This window comes from Arachis ipaensis, chromosome B1 (genome assembly GCF_059453495.1).
Source record: "Arachis ipaensis isolate K30076 ecotype BB chromosome B1, ASM5945349v1, whole genome shotgun sequence".
In the NCBI taxonomy this organism is placed as follows: Eukaryota; Viridiplantae; Streptophyta; class Magnoliopsida; order Fabales; family Fabaceae; genus Arachis; species Arachis ipaensis.
The window spans coordinates 105747183-105756195 of record NC_142436.1 but is presented as its reverse complement, the minus strand read 5'-3'; the positions used below and the strand labels follow the sequence as shown (position 1 = coordinate 105756195).

General features: G+C 39.7%; 2 non-coding genes across 2 annotated transcripts; both read right to left on the bottom strand.

Moving 5' to 3' along the window:
- Positions 1 to 1828: 1828 nt before the first annotated feature.
- On the bottom strand, positions 1829 to 1932 carry LOC148577786 (small nucleolar RNA R71). The gene has a single exon (XR_015904365.1). It is a non-coding gene; the product is annotated as a small nucleolar RNA R71 (small nucleolar RNA).
- Positions 1933 to 7964: 6032 nt separating this feature from the next.
- On the bottom strand, positions 7965 to 8068 carry LOC148577785 (small nucleolar RNA R71). The gene has a single exon (XR_015902830.1). It is a non-coding gene; the product is annotated as a small nucleolar RNA R71 (small nucleolar RNA).
- Between the last annotated feature and the right edge of the window lie 945 nt (positions 8069 to 9013).

The following is a 9013-nucleotide window of genomic DNA, read 5'->3' as shown; positions in this document are numbered from 1 at the left end:
ATCCAACCCCTGAGAGGGGACCCTTTTTACTTTTACTTCACTTTTAGCTAGTTTTCATTTTCTTTGTAATTGAATTCAGAGCTATGACTCACTAAACCCCCTTTCATTGGGTTAGGGAGCTCTATTGTAATTCAATGAATCAATAATAGTTTATCTTCTTCTTCAATCTTTTCTCTTGAATTTTGTTAGAAAGCTTCTCGATCTAATTCCATTGAGTAGTTGTCTTGGGAAAGAAACTACCCATACTTGGAATCCTTCGGAGCCTTGGGAAAGGAATGGAGGATTCATGCTAGAGAAGCTTTCTCACAGTGAATTGGATTGGGGTTTGGATGGATATTGTGACATGTAATCCTACCAAATTGTGGTTCATGAAATTGTGTGGTATAATCAGTGATCAAGCATCATCTCTTCTTATGAACATTTAAACCAAGGGATTGGGAATTTGTTTGTTTTTAGAGAGAATTGGTGAGCCAAGGGATTGGGATCCAATCATATAAGATTGCCAAGCAAAATTCAATGAACGCATTGGTTGAGGAAGAGATAAACATGTTTTGATTCGGAGATCTCAATATCTCCTATAACCCAATGAATTCCCCATTTCTGATTTCCATCTTCTCTTTACATTCTGCAACTCAATTCATGCAATCAACTCCCATTCCCTTTTAATTTCAGCAATTTAGTTTCTGCTCTTTAATTCATGCAATTTAAGATTCCGCCATTTAATTTTCTTGTCATTTACTTTTCCCGCCAATTTTACATTCCGCAATTCTCATCTCAAATCTTGATTCCGCTCAACTAGAACACACTTCTAATCCGAATTGCTCAATCAACCAATCCTTGTGGGATTCGACCTCACTCTATTGTGAGTTTTTACTTGACGATAACCGGTGCACTTGCCGGAAGGAATTTTGCCGATCGTGCAATTTCCTAAATCATAGCATAACTAGTTTATGCGCATCAAGTTTATGGCGCCGTTGCCGGGGATTGGTTTTCGATTGACAATTCTCAAATTGGAAGCTAACTAGATTGAGCAATTTTCTCTTGCTTTGTTAATTCTGTTCAAGATACTTGTTGAATTTTAATTTCTGCACTTGGTTACATGCTTTCCTTCTTTATGCCTTTAAATTCATGCAACTAACTCACTGACTCACTAACTGTTTGAATTAATTCCTCAATTGAGCTAACCATACTCTTCCATTAACCAAGAGTATTTCACTTGTTTGTGTTTGAGCTGTGTTCTTGTATGACAGGTAGGAGAGGAGAGACATCAACTCCTCCATATACCGAGCCAGAGAGGACCCTTCATAGACTTAGAAGGGAAGCAAGAGGGAAGAGAGTAGTGGGAGAAGAGGAATCTGAAGGAGAATCTGAGGACAATTTTGAGGAAGCTTTAGATCTCAACATGGATAGAGAAGTCCACAACCATGAGAGAGCTGATGGAAACGATGCCATCCCAGAGAGGAGGGTTCTTAGTTCATACATAAACCCAACCTCTGGGAATTGTGGTAGTAGCATCCAGAAACCACCCATTCAGGCCAACAATTTTGAGCTCAAGCCACAGCTAATATCACTTGTGGAAAATCATTGTTCCTTTGGAGGAAGTGCTAATGAAGACCCAAACCAACATCTCACAAAATTCCTGAGAATTTGTGACACTGTGAAGTCCAATGGAGTCCAGGAAGATGCCTATAAACTGCTTTTGTTCCCATTTTCACTTAGGGACAAAGCAGCTAAGTGGCTGGAATCATTCCCAAGGGGGAGTCTAACAACATGGGATGAGGTGGAAAGCAAGTTTCTGGCACGTTTCTACCCTCCACAAAAAGTCAATAGGCTTCGATCTGAGGTTCAGACTTTTAGACAACAAGATGGTGAAACTCTCTACGAGGCATGGGAGAGATTCAAGGACTTGACAAGGAAATGCCCACCAAACATGTTCCATGATTGGGTGCAACTGCACATCTTCTATGATGGGCTCTCTTATGAATCAAGGAAGGCTGTAGACCATTCATCAGGAGGTTCATTGAATAGGAAAAAGACTGTGGAAGAAGCCATTGAAGTGATCGAGACAGTGGCTGAGAATGAGTACTACTATGCATCAGAAAGGCACAACACTAAGGGAGTCATGGAGCTGAACCATGTTGATACAATTCTAGCCCAAAACAAGGTGTTTGCCAAGCAACTAGCAGAGCTTACCAGGCAAATAGAAGCAAAGCAAGTGGCTGCAATACACACACAAGATCAAGAGGAAGTAGGCATTGAAGGAGGTGATTAGGATGAGGCCAACTATGTGGGAAACCAACAAAGGCAATCATATGATCCACATTCCAACACTTACAACCCAGGCTGGAGAAACCACCCAAACTTTGGGTGGGGAAACCAACAAACCCAACCACAAAACCACAAACCTTACAACCACAATCAACATAACAATTCCACATACCAAAACTCCAACCAAAGATCATACCAAGCCACACAAAACACTTACCCCCAACCATCATATCATGGCCAAAATAATCAACATACCCAACCTAATCCGAACCAACAATTTCACGATCAATTAAACAGGATAGAAGGAATGCTTGCAACTATGGGCAGAGATGTGGCCGATTTGAAAGGCTTTAAGGAAGAATTGATATCCAACTTACAAAATCAAGGTGCTGCCATTCAAAAGCTAGAAGCACAAATTGGATATCTATCAAAGCAAATCCCTACCCACAATTCTTCTAGTGATACCATGGCAAACCCAAGGGAGGAATCAGAAGAACAAGAAATGGAGAAAGTCAATCAAGGGAGATCACACTCCAATGAAACAGAGAGTTGCAAAGAGGAAGGGTTCATTGAACCACAAATTCAGGAAGCTTTTGATGAACAGGATACTCCAACTGTCCAACAACAACCAAGTTCTGAGATCAAGGATGTGAAGGCAGTAGAAACAAGCACCAAAATGAGGATTGTGACCGAGAAACAAAGGATCATATCCATGAAGAAGAGAAGGTCGAAGAACAATCCAACTCCTGAGCCAACAAGCAAGTTCACTCAAGCCAATCACAAGGGAAAGCTTGCTGGAAAGAAGCATTCACAACAAGGGGCACTAACTAGCTCCTTTATCCACTTGAAGTCATTCCTCTTAACAAACTGGAGGAAGAGGAAGAAAGTCAGGAACAGCATGTCAAGCTAATGACGTTAAAGAAGCGCTTGTTGGGAGGCAACCCAACCAAAGGTAGTTTTTCTTTTCTAGTTATTTCAATAAAAGAGTTAAGTAGATTTATCTGTATTGCAAGGAGCTAAGTTTGGTGTTGCACACCAAAACAATTCAAGGGTGAATGTGAGATTCTAAGTTTGGTGTTCCACCAAAAACTTCATTAAAAGCACATTTCTACCTCAGCATGACTAGTCACTAGCTCCAACCAATCAGGGAAACTACTTAAACAATAGTTTAATTTCTAGTTCATAGTTTCTTTTTCTAGTTCATAGTTATTTTCTTAATAAAAGCACATGAGGTTTTCTGCATATGATCCAAATTGCTGCATATGGCAAGGAACTAAGTTTGGTGTTCACACACCAATCTAAGTTCAGAGGCCTACAAACATCCATGCATACTAACCAATTCTCAAAGTGCTTGGGGAACAAGCAACTTCTAATAGCTTTGCAGGAAGACAATCAATCTCATGGAAGGAATATACATCATCATCAAAGAGAACACCAAGGCTAGGAAGGATGATGAACAACAAAGAAGATGATAAAAGGTTGTATTGTCACTTAATTGCTTGTACTTTGAATTGCTGACATTGGAAGTTTGCATGCACCCCTGCTTTAAGTTTGAGTCATTGCAGTTTTTGTTTGTCTGTTTGTTTAATTTCCAAATAAGTGATAGTCTAAGTGTTTGGATAAACTTCACTTGCTTAAATGTATGCTTGCCATGCTTGTTCTGTTTCAAAAAAAATAAAAGAAAAGTTTGAACAAAAGTAACTCAATTCCATTTAGTAAGAAATCAAATAAGATTAAGTGGTGGTATGCATGTTTGATTGAATAGTCAGCTCACTAAGAAATAAAGTTAGAATTGTCACTTTTAGTGGAAATTAGGATGCTGTCTATGGATCTTGATGAATAAATGTCTTTGGCCATGAAAAAGAAAGAAGAAGAAGAAGAAAAAGCCACTGAAAAAGGGCAACCAAAAAGCAAAAAAATTGAGAAATTAAGCTAGGCACCAATGGTTTGAACTTCTGAGACAAATGCCTGTGGTGTTTATGTATTAAGGATATGCTTGGATGAATAGGTTCTGAGGAGTGTTTCAACACTTGGTAACTTGAGTTAACTAACCCGGGATTATCAACCAAAAGTCCATTATCAAGAGCAACCTAAATACAAAACATTTAGTCACACAAAGAGGTGCTGGGCACCAATGTCTCAAGAAGAAATGTGAACTAAAATGCCTGTAGTGGATATGTGTAGTGCACTGATAAGAAAAAGAAAATGCCAAAGGCTTGTGCAACACATGACACTGAGCAACAAGGAGCAAATAAGCTCAAAGGAAAAGAAAAACAAAGAAAAGAAACTTGCCAAGGATATGTGAATAACAAGAGGCCATAGCAGTGTTTTAGTGGGAACATAAAAAGTGACATTCTTACCTAAGAAACAATAAAGTGATGCTGCAACAACTTTCTGCATGAACACCCCATTAATCAATGTCAATTACTTACTGATATGGCTAATGAATTTACTTTCTGTTTCATTCTTTCTTCTCAATAATTCAGAACTTGCTTGGGGACAAGCAAGGATTAAGTTTGGTGTTGTGATGCCAAGGCATCTTAGGCTAGTTTCACTAGCCTTTTTCTTTTATTTTTAGTTGTTTTATGCATTTTCTTGAGCCTTAAGTAATCATTTTGGGCCAAATAGTCATGCTTGTCTTAAATCATTCAACATGAAGATTTTGATGCAAATTCCATGAGTTTTTAGTTATATTCTTGAATGCTATGAATGGAAGATTTCTCATGAAATTTTGCAAGACTTTGATGCATTTGTTTGGATGATTTCAGGGAAGAAGAGGCTAACCAAGGAAGCAACAAAATCAATAAAGGAAGCTTGAATATCACATGTGGAGTTTAAGTTCCAGTTTAAGCCTAAACTGGAGCTTAAACGCCAGAATCATGAAGGCTAAGAAATGCTGGAATTGAAGTTTAACCTCCAGTTTGACCTCAAACTGGAGGTTAAACGCCAGAATGAAAAGTCTCACCAAAGAAGCATTCCACGTTTAACCTCCAGTTTGACCTCAAACTGGAGGTTAAACGCCAGAATGACAATGCCACTCAGGAAGGAGTTCCACGTTTAACCTCCAGTTTGACCTCAAACTGGAGGTTAAACGTGTTCGACACCTCCAGGGCTACCATTCTAAAGCTTCCACGTTTAACCTCCAGTTTGACCTCAAACTGGAGCTTAAACGTGTTCGACCTCCAGGGCTACCTTTTCCATTTCCACGTTTAAGCTTCAGTTTAACCTTAAACTGAAGCTTAAACGTGTTATATGGAACAGCTTGACCATGCCTTCTTCAAACATAAATAACTTGAGCTACAAAACTCCAAATGAGGTGATTCAAAATGCATTGGAAAGAAGACATCTAGAGCTTTCCAAGCATATATGGCATGCATGGTGGATACTAAAAATTGAGGGAGAAAACAGCCCCGTAATGTGCATAGAAGAGCATAGTACCAACATGCAATCAGGCCAGCTGACCTCTTCACCTTCCATGGAGTATAACTCGAGTTGTAGAGATCCAATTGAGGTGCTTCCAGTTGCGTTAGAAAGCTGACATCCATAGCTTTCCAACGAGGTATAATAGTCTATATTTGGCATCAAATTGGCAAGATTGACAAGAGAACAAAGTGACGACTCAAGAAAGGGGGTGCAACATTTGAGTGTAGTTTAATGGATCATTATCCTTTTTGGATCAATTATGTCACTCAGCCCTTCAAGCAAGCAAGGCCCATCAACAACACCAAATCAAGGCCACAAGAATCATCTAGAATAGTTTATTTTCATTTGATTGTAATTTGCTTTGAATTTCATTTTCATTTTGTAATTTAGGGAGCCTATTTAAAGGCCTTAGTTTCTGCATTTGAAAGGGGGGGATTGAAGGGGAATCCAGCCCCTGAGAGGGGACCCTTTTTACTTTTACTTCACTTTTAGCTAGTTTTCATTTTCTTTGTAATTGAATTCAGAGCTATGACTCACTAAACCCCCTTTCATTGGGTTAGGGAGCTCTATTGTAATTCAATGAATCAATAATAGTTTATCTTCTTCTTCAATCTTTTCTCTTGAATTTTGTTAGAAAGCTTCTCGATCTAATTCCATTGAGTAGTTGTCTTGGGAAAGAAACTACCCATACTTGGAATCCTTCGGAGCCTTGGGAAAGGAATGGAGGATTCATGCTAGAGAAGCTTTCTCACAGTGAATTGGATTGGGGTTTGGATGGATATTGTGACATGTAATCCTACCAAATTGTGGTTCATGAAATTGTGTGGTATAATCAGTGATCAAGCATCATCTCTTCTTATGAACATTTAAACCAAGGGATTGGGAATTTGTTTGTTTTTAGAGAGAATTGGTGAGCCAAGGGATTGGGATCCAATCATATAAGATTGCCAAGCAAAATTCAATGAACGCATTGGTTGAGGAAGAGATAAACATGTTTTGATTCGGAGATCTCAATATCTCCTATAACCCAATGAATTCCCCATTTCTGATTTCCATCTTCTCTTTACATTCTGCAACTCAATTCATGCAATCAACTCCCATTCCCTTTTAATTTCAGCAATTTAGTTTCTGCTCTTTAATTCATGCAATTTAAGATTCCGCCATTTAATTTTCTTGTCATTTACTTTTCCCGCCAATTTTACATTCCGCAATTCTCATCTCAAATCTTGATTCCGCTCAACTAGAACACACTTCTAATCCGAATTGCTCAATCAACCAATCCTTGTGGGATTCGACCTCACTCTATTGTGAGTTTTTACTTGACGATAACCGGTGCACTTGCCGGAAGGAATTTTGCCGATCGTGCAATTTCCTAAATCATAGCATAACTAGTTTATGCGCATCAAGTTTATGGCGCCGTTGCCGGGGATTGGTTTTCGATTGACAATTCTCAAATTGGAAGCTAACTAGATTGAGCAATTTTCTCTTGCTTTGTTAATTCTGTTCAAGATACTTGTTGAATTTTAATTTCTGCACTTGGTTACATGCTTTCCTTCTTTATGCCTTTAAATTCATGCAACTAACTCACTGACTCACTAACTGTTTGAATTAATTCCTCAATTGAGCTAACCATACTCTTCCATTAACCAAGAGTATTTCACTTGTTTGTGTTTGAGCTGTGTTCTTGTATGACAGGTAGGAGAGGAGAGACATCAACTCCTCCATATACCGAGCCAGAGAGGACCCTTCATAGACTTAGAAGGGAAGCAAGAGGGAAGAGAGTAGTGGGAGAAGAGGAATCTGAAGGAGAATCTGAGGACAATTTTGAGGAAGCTTTAGATCTCAACATGGATAGAGAAGTCCACAACCATGAGAGAGCTGATGGAAACGATGCCATCCCAGAGAGGAGGGTTCTTAGTTCATACATAAACCCAACCTCTGGGAATTGTGGTAGTAGCATCCAGAAACCACCCATTCAGGCCAACAATTTTGAGCTCAAGCCACAGCTAATATCACTTGTGGAAAATCATTGTTCCTTTGGAGGAAGTGCTAATGAAGACCCAAACCAACATCTCACAAAATTCCTGAGAATTTGTGACACTGTGAAGTCCAATGGAGTCCAGGAAGATGCCTATAAACTGCTTTTGTTCCCATTTTCACTTAGGGACAAAGCAGCTAAGTGGCTGGAATCATTCCCAAGGGGGAGTCTAACAACATGGGATGAGGTGGAAAGCAAGTTTCTGGCACGTTTCTACCCTCCACAAAAAGTCAATAGGCTTCGATCTGAGGTTCAGACTTTTAGACAACAAGATGGTGAAACTCTCTACGAGGCATGGGAGAGATTCAAGGACTTGACAAGGAAATGCCCACCAACCATAATGAACCTTGCAGGACAATTCTTACCACTGGCCATTTTCCTCTTACTCTTAATGCCACAAAGAGCTCTAAGTTGACCATCCGTCTCCAGTAGCCCATATTCAAGTGGAATTAGAAAGTTAAGGGATATGAATTTTACCCACTTGAATGTTGTGAAGGATGATGGCAACTTAGGGGGAGGGGTTTCCAACAACTTTGGCAAGGTAATTTCAAGCTCCACTCCCTTGTGCTCTTCTTTGACATCTTCTACCTCTTGATCAACCTCTACAAAATCTTCAACCATGATCTGCCTTGGAGGTTGTACGCTCTTCTCAACATCAACATCAAACACCGTGGAAGGAGGCTCTGTGACTGGACTTTCTAATGGAGGTACAGCATCTCTTAAGTCCGCAACCACTTCTTCCTTTTTAATAATTGCTGCTTTGTCTAGTTGTTTAAGTATAAAATCGTACTCATCCTTGATGTTTTTCTTTCTATTACAACTCCTTTCAACTATTCTTTCATCTTCAAGGGTCTCTCCTACCCTTACCCGTAGGGCCTCCTCTAGCTCTTTATGAAGTATGAATTCGCGAAGATGATTCCTTCTTTCCTGTTCCATATCAATAGCATAATTGGGATCATCTTGCTCTTGGATTGATGGATGTGGGTGCTCTTCCATGGATGGTGGTGATGGGATGGAGAGATTATTCTGTGGTTGACAAGGAAGTGCACTAGAGCTTGAGGGTTGATTGTTGAAGGTATTTGGTGGTCTGATTTGGGCGACGAGAGCTTGTATAGTAGAGTTTAGATTGGCAAGTGCTTTCTCCATGGAGGTTTGGGGTGGATCTATGTATGGTTCATTTGGTTCATATGGTGGTTGGTATGGTGGATGTGGGTTAGGGTCATATGGAGGTGAATGGTGGAAAAGGGCTTGTGAGTATGGTGGTCCCAAGTTGTGTTGAGGAGG